The 12,831-nt window shown below is 38.2% G+C and overlaps 1 protein-coding gene across 13 annotated transcripts in view; it reads right to left on the bottom strand.

Moving 5' to 3' along the window:
* Nucleotides 1-12,831, bottom strand: part of CHL1 (cell adhesion molecule L1 like) — a 217,834-nt gene that overhangs the window by 164,371 nt on the left and 40,632 nt on the right. The window contains exon 2 of one of the 13 annotated variants that reach the window (XM_013053873.2): nt 5,213-5,293. The exons of the other annotated variants lie outside the window; for them this stretch is intronic. The gene's annotated coding sequence lies outside the window, so the exon portion shown is untranslated. The remainder of the gene's footprint in view (nt 1-5,212; nt 5,294-12,831) is intronic. 13 annotated transcript variants of the gene reach the window in all.

Raw genomic sequence — 12,831 nt, 5'->3', positions numbered from 1 at the left:
TAAGGAAATCAGAGAGAGGAGACTTAAGGGAACATTAAAATTTATCAGAAACCAAGTCTGAGACTAGAAACTCCTAAGAAGATTGTCTACATTATAGAACCTAGAAAAGCAAGCCTGGAATTTAGCATAGAAGGTGCCCAAGGCAGCCAGATGCAGAAGAATAAAACTGGGGGCGCCTGGGTGGCTCAGGTCATGATCCCAGGGTCCTGGGATTGAGCCCCACTTCAGGCTCTCTGATCAGCAGGGAGCCTGCTTCCCCCCCATCTCTCTGCCTGCCTCTCTGCCTACTTGTGATCTCTGTCTGTCAAATAAATAAATAAAATCCTAAAAAAGAAGAAAAAGAAGATTATAACTGGACCATTTCCTTAAACCATACACAAAAATAAATTCAAAAAGGATAAAAAGACCTAAATGTGAGACAGGAATTCATCAAAATCCTAGAAGAGAACACAAGCAGCAACCTCTTTGACCTCAGCCACAGCAACTTCTGGCTAGACACATCTCCGAAGGCAATGGAAACAAAAGCAAAAATGAGCTCCTGGGATTTCATCTAGATAAAAAGCATTTGCACAGTGAGTAAACAGTCAATAAAAATAAAAGAAAACTGACAGAATGGGAGAAGATAATTTGTAATGTGTTATCAAATAAAGGGTTAGTATCAAAAATCTATAAAGAACTTACCAAACTCAACACTCAAAACCAAATAATCCAGTCAAGAAATGGGCAGAAGACATGAACAGACATTTCTCCAAAGAAGACATACAAATGGCCAACAGACACATGAAAAACTGTTCAACATCAATCAGCATCAGGGAACTACAAATCAATCAAAATCACAATGAGATACCACCTCACATGGGTCAAAGTAACTAAAAGTAACAAGACAGGAGACTATGAATGTTGGTGAGGATGTGGAGAAAGGGGAACCCTTCCTACACTCCTAACAGGAATGCAAGCTGGTATAACCGCTCTGGAAAATAGCATAGAGGTTCCTCATAAAGTTAAAAATAGAGCTACCTTATGATCCAGCAATTGCACTACTGGGTATTTACCAAAAGATACAAATGTAATGATCCAAAAGAGCACCACCCCCCAATGTTTATAGCAGCAATGTCCACAATAGTCCAACTACAGAAAGAGCCCAGATGTCCACCCACAGATGAATGGGTAAAGCAGTGGTATGTATAAGTATGTATAAGCACACACAAACACACACACAGGAACATTACTCAGCCTTTAAAAAAATGAAATCTTATACCATTTGCAAACCATTTGCAACAATGTGGATGGAACTAGAGGGTATTATGCTAATTGAAATAAGTCAGAGAAAGACAATTACATTATGTAGAATTTAAGAAACAAAACAGAGGATCATAGAGGAAGAGAGGGAAAAATAAAACAAGATGAAATCAAAGAGGGAGACAAACCAAAAGAGACCCAATCACAGGAAACAAACTGAGTGTTCCTGGAGGGGAGAAGGATGGGGAAATTGGGCAACTGGGTTGTGGGCATTAAGTAGGGCATGTGATGTAATGGGCATCATATACAACTGATGAATCACTGAACCCTATCTCTGAAACTAATACATATATGTTAATTAATTGAATGTAAATAAAATAAAATGTAAACAAAACATTTTTTAAAGCAATTAAAAAAAAAAAAAGATGTCCCAGGACCAATCCATCAGGATAATGTTCCCCTCCCTTCATTCTTCCTCTCCTTTCTTTCTGCCCCCATCTTTATAAAGCATCTAGTATATGCTGGGTTCAATGTTCAGGGTTAACAATGCAAATATGTATTTGAACTGGACACTGCCCTCAAAAACATATTCATAAGACAAATATGTAAACAGTTAATTGCAACTGAGCTGAGGGCATATAAACACAATTAAAACAAGACAGAGGTAGGATCAGCCAATTGATTTGCATTTGTGCAGGATAATAGGGTTCTCCAGAGAAACATGACAAACAGGACATACAGATAGATAGATAAAAAGAAATTTATTATATAAAGGAATTGGCTCACATGATATTATGGAAGCTGAGAAATCTCATGATCTGTTGTCTACAAGCTAGCAAACCAGCAAAGCCAGTGGTGCAATTCAATATGATTCCAAAGGCTCAAGAACCAAGACAGGGCAGAAGAGGGGCAACCCGGCTCAGAGAACAAATTCACGCTTCTTCCGCCTTTTTGTTCTACTCAGGTCCTCAATGAATTGGAGGGTGACCACTCAAATTGGTGAGGGAGATCTTTATTCAGCCTACCAATTCAAAAGGCTAATGTCCTGTGGAAACCGACTCACAGACACACCCAAAAATAATGTTGTACCAGCCGTCTGGGAATCCCTTAGCCCCCGTCAAGCCGACAGATAATTCACCACCATATGCAGTGTCTACAGCACACTGCACTGAGAACATTTCAAAAATGAAAGGTTGTTATATCTTGTCCTCTCCAGAGTGTAGGAGCCAAGCCCTGACATAACTAAACATGTGAGTGGTCTCTGACAGTGGATCTGGATGCCACTGGAAAATAATCAACACCTTTATGAAAATTTCACAAGCCAGCAAGGGGAGGCAGCTATAATCTTCTCTCACATAATAGCACTTTGCTAAGACAAATTAAAACACTACTCTCTCTCTTATCTCCTAGGGTATGCAGCTTAGTCTCTGATATAATAGAACCCACCAGAGCCCATAAATCAGTGGGAGGAGCAGTATGTAGAGATAAGCACCATCAACCAGTCTCAGCAGGTGACCCAAGGTGACAACACCATATTTAACAAAGCCCATATTTTTTGTGTGACCTTCTGCTACAAAAATACAGTCTCTGTCATTCAACTGCTTAAGCCTTCTGTTAAGATGTATGGATAATATTATCTTTGGATAAATTATATATAGATACAACTGAAATGCATAGGTGAACTTAATCTGCTATGCACAAATTCAAACTCATAAAATTTCTAACACTTAAATTGTAGATTGTGCTGTGAACAAATTCAAATAAATCTGGGTGTTGAAAAACAACAAAAAGGACAAAATTCATATTCATATATCACAGTCTAATAAGAGCCCTGGAAATCATTTCACTTTTTTTTTTTTTTTAATTTTTGAGAGGCTCTTTGGAAGGGAGGAGAAAACTCCAAATGAAAAATTTTCAGAAGAAAATTGATGCTTGAATGTGTGTGGAAGGGGAAAGGAGATGTCCAAGGACTACCACTCCATAAACGTTTCCTGGAAAATACAAAAGCTGAATTTCTCAAACATCCCAAAGAAAACTGATGGCAAGAGAACTGATTTTGTAGAACTAAGTAATAATCTGACCAGTCATCAAGAAAAACACAGGAAAACAAATGTATTTCAATAAAATAAGGAGTGAACTGTTAAGAGTAAACAGATGTTTTGCAGGTTGCCATCCATTTTCATGATGTCAAAAGACACAATTATTAATACATCATGACACAACCACAATTAAGATTTCTCATAGTAGTAGTATAACAACTTTTTAAAAAAATTTATGCCCTAGACATTATATTTCATCCTTTAATTTCTGAAAAGACTTATGTAGGTTTCTTGTGAATTAGAAATTTATTTAGGATGAGATCATATATTGTTTTTAACACAACAATGTACCCCTCATTACCAATCATCATCAAAAGATCTGATTAATCAGATTTCAAGAAAGGTTTTCTCCAAGAATATGAGTGTATATTGGAAATGCTTTTTAATCATCTAGTAGACCTGCAGATCAAACAGAATTGGAAACCCCGTGCAGGGTAGCCCTCTTGGAGCCAGACCCAAAGGAAGGATCTAAATATAGTGGAAGGACAAAACCACTCCAGTGCATGAGACAAAGAGACCATATTTATTCAAAGCACACACACAGAGAGTTCCCTCATAGACTTATTCTTGGAGTAGCCCTCCATTCATTTGGAAAGCTCCTCCTGGTTACCAGGCAATAAGTATGCTAACACGGACTCAGAGTCAAGGTGTTTTCATCTGTTTCCACATTATTTTCACCTGCTTCTTCATTACTTCATAGTTAATAAGATCCTAGTTTACAACCAGCATATAGAAAGATTCTGTATACACCAGATAATATCTTAATTCTTCAGGAGTATGCAGTCTATCAGTAATGATGTGCGTTCTCAAGAAAATAAGAATATTATTCTTTCATTCATGTCATTTGGGAAAAAAATTACCTTTTTTTTTCTTTAATCACTTTGTCTTTAAAAACTCGTAATGATACTAATTATTGACATTTACCAAACAATATTATGGACTAACCACACTGCTACTAAGTGTTACCAAAATAATCCAACTTAACCTGTATCTATACGCAATTATAATTATTATTATTTCAGTTTTATGAACTAGAAATGGAGGTTTAAAAGGGCTGAAATAGCTTCCCTATAACCACATCATTGTTTGTCTGGCCTTGGAAAGTGGATTCTTCTCACTCTTCCAAACTCTTTGAAATTAGTTACAATTCAGCCTGGTACTGCACAAAGAATTTGGGAAAAACAAACAAAAAAAAAACTCCAAAGGAGGATTCAGGTCAGATTTCACATTGATCCAAATCCAAGGGACAGTTACTAAAGCCGAAAGCCCTTTGGACCATGAAGGGGTAAGCTCTGTTTGACCGATGAAAATACAAGTTTTCTAACTAAAACTTCAAGCCTCCTAAGAAGCTGACCTTCTCAGATCCCAATGGTGAAATTCATTTTCTTTCTTTTTTTTTTTTTAAAGATTTTATTTATTTATTTGACAGAGATCACAAGTAGGCAGAGAGGCAGGCAGAGAGAGAGGAGGAAGCAGACTCCCTGCTAAGCAGAGAGCCCGATGAGGGGCTCGATCCCAGGACCCTGAGATCATGACCTGAGCTGAAAGCAGAAGTTTTAACCCACTGTGCCACCCAGGCACCCCTGAAATTCATTTTCTATAAAAAATTATGTTTAGGTAAATACCAGGATTTAACCTTCAAATATGCCAAGAGGTCAGCTCACTGAAAAATAACTTTTAGTTAAGGATTTTGCCCTTTCAAAAATAAGCCAGCATTTTAATGAACCTTAACAACAACCACCACCATCCTCACATGTTGTATACCTGTCCATACCCTCTGTCCCTCCCTCTGGCTACACTCTTCTATCATGCTTTGCAATACTTAAATGCATTCAAAAATGCATAAAGCAAATAATTAAGAAAAACATCCTTACCGGTAAGTTAAGTTCCCCTTAGTTGCACTAGGGTATGTCTGCAGTATTAAGACAGGGTCATTGTTTGCAGTTTTAGAACACCTAGAGATAGATTTGAAAGTTGTAATTATGGAGATAATTTCCACCAAAAAAAAAAAAAAAAAGACCACTTTTAGGGGCTCCTGGGTAGCTCAGTCAGTTAAGTGGCTGACTCTTGATTTTGACTCAGGTCATGATCTCAGGGTCCTGGGACGGAGCCCTGTATAGGGGTCCACGCTCAGCTGGGAATCCGCTTGAGGATTCTCTCTCCCTCTCCTCCCTGCACCCCCCGCCACTTGCACACACCCACGCTCTGTCTCTTTCCAAAATAAATAAATTCCTTCAAAAAAATTTTTTAAAACACTTTTAAATTCATGTTTATCTTTTCTCAGTTAAAAAAATATTGGTTTAATTTTTCGTTCTCTCCACCCCCCCCCAAAAATTCCCAAATGCCTGAACAATAACACCATTCTGGTGCTATAAAAAGACATCCTACAGATTCTTATCTATGAATGAATGAAGCAGAGAGGACAGAGATGCAGAAAACAGCCACATAATTACACTTCTCATTGAAAAAGTTATTGACATGTCTTCTCTCACAAATTCAAGTATTTTGCAACAGGCCACAGTATACAGGAGTTTCTACTTGGCACTCCTCCATGACCTGTTCTTCGTAATAGCCACTTGCTTTTGTCTGAGGCTGTAACCAATGTGTCAACATAGAACAGTAGAGCCTAAAACGAAGAGTGCTCTCTCAGGAAGCTCTCTCCAAGACCAGAACTCAATGAATCACACAGTTAACATAAGCCTTCAATTCAAGAGACCAGCTCTCACCCAGGTGTGCTAATTCCAAGGCCCCCATCTCTTTAAAAAATCGACATAGGGAATAAGAGAAGTGTTTCAACCAATACACACAGTCCGTTTACTGTTAATTCCTGGATGATTTGAGGATTGGCTCTCAATCCCTAAAAGATTGCTTATAAGCCTTTTTTCAGATGCCGTTCTGTTGAGCATAAGGACAGTCAAAAAAGTCAAAGAACTGGTTTTGCATACCAGTTGTCATAACTTAACGAGCATCATTCAGAAGAGCTAAATTCTATCCAGTAATTCTAACACATTCTGGTAGAAATTACTAATTAAAGATAATTATAAAACTACAATATTTTTGGCTCTACAAAAGAGAAGAATGGTTAAAATATCCAAGCAACTCAATTCCCTTTCTTTGCATTATTTGACAGTATCTTTGGCCTTAATCCAAAAGCTGTTGCCAAAAAGTTATAAACAGATTGTAATCCTTCACAGAGAACTTCACACCAATACACTGAAAAACAAATTCTACCCTGGCAAGTGTAAGAATAGTCCCGAATGCTGTCCAACTGACCAAGTGACACACTGCACAGACTGTGCCCTGTCTACTTTGGTTTAGTGACCTCATTGCAAAGCCTTTAGGCCTACTTTTGACACCATTATTATTTGCATTATTGTAATACAGAGATTTGTTTACAGAACACTAACAATGCATAAAACAATATTTACTATGGCTCCTAGTCAGTGTGTCCATGGCACACATTGCTAGAGTATTACTGCGTTTATTGAGTTCTACAGGCTAACAGAAGAGTTTGACCTTACTGGAGGAGCACAGAAAATCGCCACCATTTTGTTGTGCCCAGCATCTTGTTACAGCCATCACTCAAAAGAGAAAGGAAGAAACGAAGTATTTCCCCATGTTGGTTATGAATGGGATCTGCTGACGTCCTGCCTCACTAAATGAGGCTGAACTTAAATGATGTGATGTAGAACGTCCTCTATCTATCCCAGGGATAAGGTAAGTCACACGTGGGTATTTGTATAGCCAGGGGGCCATGTTTATAGGTCCAATATTAAATCTCTCTGAGAAGTCTCTCCAAAACCCATCCATGTCATACAGCCACTGCAGGGGGGCTTTTCCCAATGGCTCCCACCTTCTTAACACTCTCGGGGACACCCATGACAACAGGGATCAGTGCCTGTGCTGAATTAGCCATCCTCTCACTGAGCATTTTCAAGACTGTTGTTTGGCATTAGGCATGAAGACTGTAGCTGCTGATCAGACTTATTTGTATGCTCACAGCAACAGCATATGCCTGCTGAGCTCTCATCTGCTTCATTCGACTTGGGTTGAGAAAGCATTCCCATTAATCATGGATATAAGTTGTTTGTAACTAATCCCGTCACCGTTTGTGTGTGTATGTGTGTGTGTGGGGGGGAGTGTGCGCACGCGCGCGCGAGTGCGGCATTGGTGAATATGAAGGATTATCTCTTATTATTAGGTCTTGCATTATTTTATGTTATAGGTATATGATCTCTAAAATGGGGTACACAGACAATCCTTTAGAATGCAACACTTTTATATATGTGTGTGTGTGTGTGTGTGTGTACACATACATATATTTTAAATTATAACATATATTAAAACCTTTATGTTGACATTAAAATAATTATATATACATCTATGAGTGTACATGCTATTTTAAAATCATTTTATCTCACTTCTAATTCTTGTTTCCTTTTCTGTTTTCTTGTAGTAATATTTAGCATACTCTGTGTCTGGACAGTTGGGATATGCATATATTGGAGGTATAGGCTCAACCAGTTTAAGTGATAAGAGTATGTACACACACACAACCATACAGTAGTCTAAGAAAAAGTCTTTCTCATTTTACTTTTATGGTATTTATCAGGATATATAATTCTTTGAATTTATTTAATCTACAAGACTTCTTCCTTTCTCCCACCATCATTGATAGATAGCAATATCTTATTTTCTACTCTTAGCAAATAGTTGTTTGTTTCTTTTTCCAAAGTCCCTAAGTTTCCTCTACTCAAGAGATTTGAATAAATATACCTACCAAATGCAAAGGGGGGAAAAAATAGAAAAACTGATGGGAAAAATCTAAAGAATTTTGAAGTATATTAAAGCAAAATAGGTCTTTTGGCCCTTTTTGGTTGCTTGCTTTTTTACTGAGGGAAGAAAAAAGCATAAATGAAAAAAATACATAAATACACAGTGCAGGTATATCAAATTAAACTGCACTCACTTAAGGAAACAAAACTCGGAAAGAAAGAAAAAGCACACTAGAGAGAGAAATGGAACTTCCTCAACAGCAAAAGGCATTCAAGGTGGGAAGGTGGGGGCACCTGGGTGGCTCAGTTGGTTAAGCGACTGCCTTCGGCTCAGGTCATGATCCTGGAGTCCCAGGATCAAGGCCCACACCGGGCTCCCCACTCAGTGGTGGTCTTCTTCTCCCTCTGACCCTTCCTGCGCCTCTCTCTCACTTTCTCTCTCTCTCAAGTAAATGAATAAAATCTTTTTTAAAAAATTAAAAAAAAAAAAAGTGGGAAAGTGGATGAGGTTGGTCTACTCAGTGAATAGCACACTTGTGGTAACAGCTCTGAATCAGGTAAACTCAGGTCCTCAAGCCTTCCTAATACAGACATCTTACTGCTGGGGTTATTTAGTATTTGAAAATAGTGTTTTCCACACAATGTGGCCCCTGGAAGCCAAGCAATGACTTCATCAGGGGCTTAGTGAAAGAAGTGGTGATCTCTTCCAATCCTGGAGGAAAAGTTGGCTACATAAGAATTATTTGGAGATAATATATCACTTTTCTACATGGCACCTTGCTAGCATATTTTTAAGGTGAATTCTCTTCACTTACTGAATTTATAACATATTATTTGTAAATTGCAATGGCATTCTAGACAAAATTAAGGACCAAACGGTTGTCATAATATTCTTGCTAGTTTTCACTCTGTATTTTACACAATAAATTTTGAGTTCAGTGAAAGCACATTTGTACTATTACTGTAACCCCAGGGTCACTGCCTGGCCCCATAATGAAGCTTAATAAATACATTTTGGGTGAATTAATGATTGAATGTATGAAAGCTACACATACCAAAAAAAAAAAAAAATAGCACTAACTCACTCAATCTGACAGTCACGGATATATGACTGACTGTCACAACACCATTAGGGGAGGGGTCACCACCCTACTGCCACTGTGCCTTTCAAAAGGGACACTGTAACATACAGAAAAAAGAGACAGAGAAGCTGAAAATAAAGTGAGCGTGTCCTTACTCCCTGTGTGACTTCAGGCTAATGACATAACCTCTTGGAATGTCAATGGTCTTATAAGTAAATAAGGGAAAACGGTATCTATCTTGCAGGACAGGTTTGAAAGATAAGGACTAGCTTGTAGAAAAAGGCTTAGTTCAGGGCAGGGATCTAGAAGGGCAGTAACCAGAGAGGCAGCACAGATCCCTGTAACCACCCAGAGGCAGTCAAGGAGGCTGGGAGAATCACTTGATCAGACATCGCAGAAACTCAGTCAATGGGAGGAAACCACAGTGCCTCAAATGGTGACCCAGGAGCCTTGGTAAATGCTCTATAAGCCACATGTGCGAGCAGTTACAGGTCTTATTCTCGTAAGACAGAAAAGGATTTCTTCAACAATGTTTTTCAAGCTTGTGAGTTCTTTAAGCCCGGTTGGGGGTGGGGGCGACTCTTTAATTTTTGCCTCCCTAGTACTCAAGCACAGTGGCTGTCATAGTGTCAAATATCGGTTGCTTAATAAATGTACACTGAATGAAAATACCTATTCTGTATGTTTGTGGTGTGTGTGTGCATGTGTACAGTGTATGTATGTATTTGGAATCAAGAGTGGCTATTTCTTTCTGTTTTCATTTTACTTTATTTTAAAAATATACCTAATCTCAACTAATCTTCAAAACACTGGAGATGATTTAGGGATTTTAAACATACTGAGAGCACCTCAGCTTTCAGTCAATATTTGGGTCAATATTCTTAAAAAATAGGGATTGAACACACCTCTCATTCTCTCAACAACAAGCATGTACCTGGCAGGAATGAGCTCTTGATTCAAATAGTTGAAGTCCATATGCTCAAAATGTGTACCAAGATGCTCAATTTGATTCTTTTGAATGAATATAGTATCTTTTAGAAAGAAAATGACATACAATGCATATAATATTCCTTAGAATATAAGCCGATAGTACAGTAAAAATGAGCAGACAACAGAAATTCTTCAGTATCCTTAACATAAAATGATGCACAATAAAATAAAAACTAAATCATCAGCAAAAGTTGTTTTGGACAATGATTTATAAGCAAATCCTTATACAAGCAATATGAAAATGCTAAATTTTGTGCTATATATTAACTAACTAGAATTTAAATAAAAACTTGGAGAAAAAATATTGAGTTTGTTCCTATGAATATATTTTAAGGAATACTCTGAAAGAAAATAACCCTGATAGTTCTGATCACTATTTCAGCATGTGTTTACTCAAAACAATACTGATCCCCTGCTAAGGGTTATATATGATTTTTCTTCTATCACTAATTGAAAACATACTTTGTGTTGCATGTTGTACTAAATAATTTATCTGTTATTCACAAGTGCCCTCGAAATTAGGTACAACTGACTCTAATTTTATAGAAGATGCACTGTATTCAAATAGATTAGGGAGCCTGTACAAGGTCATGATGGGAGCAAGTGTCACAGTCATGATGGGAAGCTGTCCATGTAACTGGAAGCTCATGGCTTTATCTACACTAGCCTGACTTCCTTATTCCACCATTCATGTAATATACCTTGAGTTTGAGAAAAGGACTACATGGTAGTTATTTTTTTTATGTTTTTAAATAAATAAAAAATATATACTTTTTGAAGTCATACATTTATCTATCATAAGGAGGCTAAAGCATCATGTAGAGAAATTTGCAAAGTATATTCCAGGGCAAGTCAGAAGACCATGTGAATTTTATTGCTAGCTCTATCATTAACACTGCTTATTAATAGCAAGTTTCTTAACCAATTTAGGTCTCAGTAGCCTCATTTACAACATGAGAATGCTGACAATTATTTTTTACAGTTTCTTTTTGCCTTAAAAGTTTATGACTGCAGTGAAGGAGTGCCTGGGTGACTCAGTCGGTTAAGCAGCCAACTCTTGATTTTGGTTCAGGTGGTGATCGCAGGGTCCTGGCATGGGGCCCTGTGTTGGGCTCTATGCTCAGTGGGGAGTCTGCTTGAGATTCTCTCTCTGCCCCTCTCCTGCTCATGTGTGCTTGAGCTCTCTCTTTCTCAAATAAATAAATAAATCTTTAAAAAAAAGAAAAAGAGAGAGCTTGCAATTACAGGAAAAAATCGCTCTGAAAATGGAGCTGAAAGAGTAGGGCAAATAATATATTAGAGAAGGTGGGGTCATCAATGTTTATACAAGAGAAGACTAAATGATTAGAAACCCAAATGGTGGAAAGATGAATACACAAAACAGATAGATCAAAATGAATAAAATCTTGAAAGATACAGATGAGGTGAATATGACTAAGTTTTCTACGACCTTGGACTTTCATAACTTAAAGGAGGAGAGATTCCCTCAGAAATAAATGGAGAGTAAATCATATACAATAGAATTCTATTACCATGACAGGTCATAAATGTCAAAGAAATACCTAGCTTCCGGAAAGGTTGAGACCTATTTTTGGCAAGTGAACTCAGAGTTTATTAATAGAGAGCAGGGTTGGGGCACCTGGGTGGCTCAGTGGAGTAAGCCTCTGCCTTCAGCTCAGGTCATGATCTCAGGGTCCTGGGATCGAGCCTTACATCGGGCTCTCTGCTTAGCAGGGAGAATGCTTCCCCTTCTTTCTCTCTCTGCCTGCCTCTCTGCCTACTTGTGATCTCTGTCAAATAAATAAATAAAATCTTAAAAAAAAAAAAAAAAAACAGAGAGCAGGGTTTATACCCTACTTTAAGAGTATTTGAGACTCTGCCATTTGAGAATATCATGGAGAACCAATATACCTCTCAAGAACCCTTCCCTTCTCTATGGATGGCTGACCTCTTAGAAGGACCTGAATCTGACCAATGCTATCAATTACACGCCAGAACTTCGGAGTTTTGAGCCAGTCCCAGTGTGCAGCACACAGCCGTGATCAATAAATACTTTTTTGAATGAATGAGCTCAGCCACTTCCTAGCTGTGTCACCTTGGGAAAATTATGCAACTCCTCATTTTCTCTGCAATCAACTGTGGGAGGATTTATTCCAAGAGGTGAGGATCAACGTGACTAATCCCCTACAGGATCCCCTACAGGAATCCTTCTCAGAGAGGAAGATTTCTCATAGGAGTTTATGGCAGTTTGTTATAGCAAAATACCAGTGGTAGAGCAGGTCCTGAGGCCACAGGCCACATCTAAAAGGCACTGGCTCCTCATGGTACCATCTCTAGTCTTCCAAACATGAGTACCCTTCCAACCCTGGAGAGGCAAGATTCCACCACATTACCTAGTCTAACTACAAAGCTTGGACTAGACCCCCATGACACCAAGAGAGAAGCTGTTGTTTTTCCAAATCGTACAACTTAAAAGCCCCACCTACCAGAGGCTAGAGCCCCTCTTATGCACCTGCTCCTCCCCTGTTTATCACCTTGCTGTGTGATAGGGAGGAATATTCTCCATTTTCTCTATTCTGTCAACTGGGCTACATCAAATGAAATTGTGTTTGAAATGGTTTTGAAAGTAGTAAGCAAAAAGGTCAA

The sequence above is a fragment of the Mustela putorius genome, unplaced genomic scaffold (genome assembly GCF_011764305.1).
Source record: "Mustela putorius furo isolate JIRA1106 unplaced genomic scaffold, ASM1176430v1.1 tig00003850_pilon_pilon_pilon, whole genome shotgun sequence".
In the NCBI taxonomy this organism is placed as follows: Eukaryota; Metazoa; Chordata; class Mammalia; order Carnivora; family Mustelidae; genus Mustela; species Mustela putorius.
Note: the sequence above shows the minus strand (reverse complement) of the source record. Positions and strands in the feature narration are given on the sequence as shown.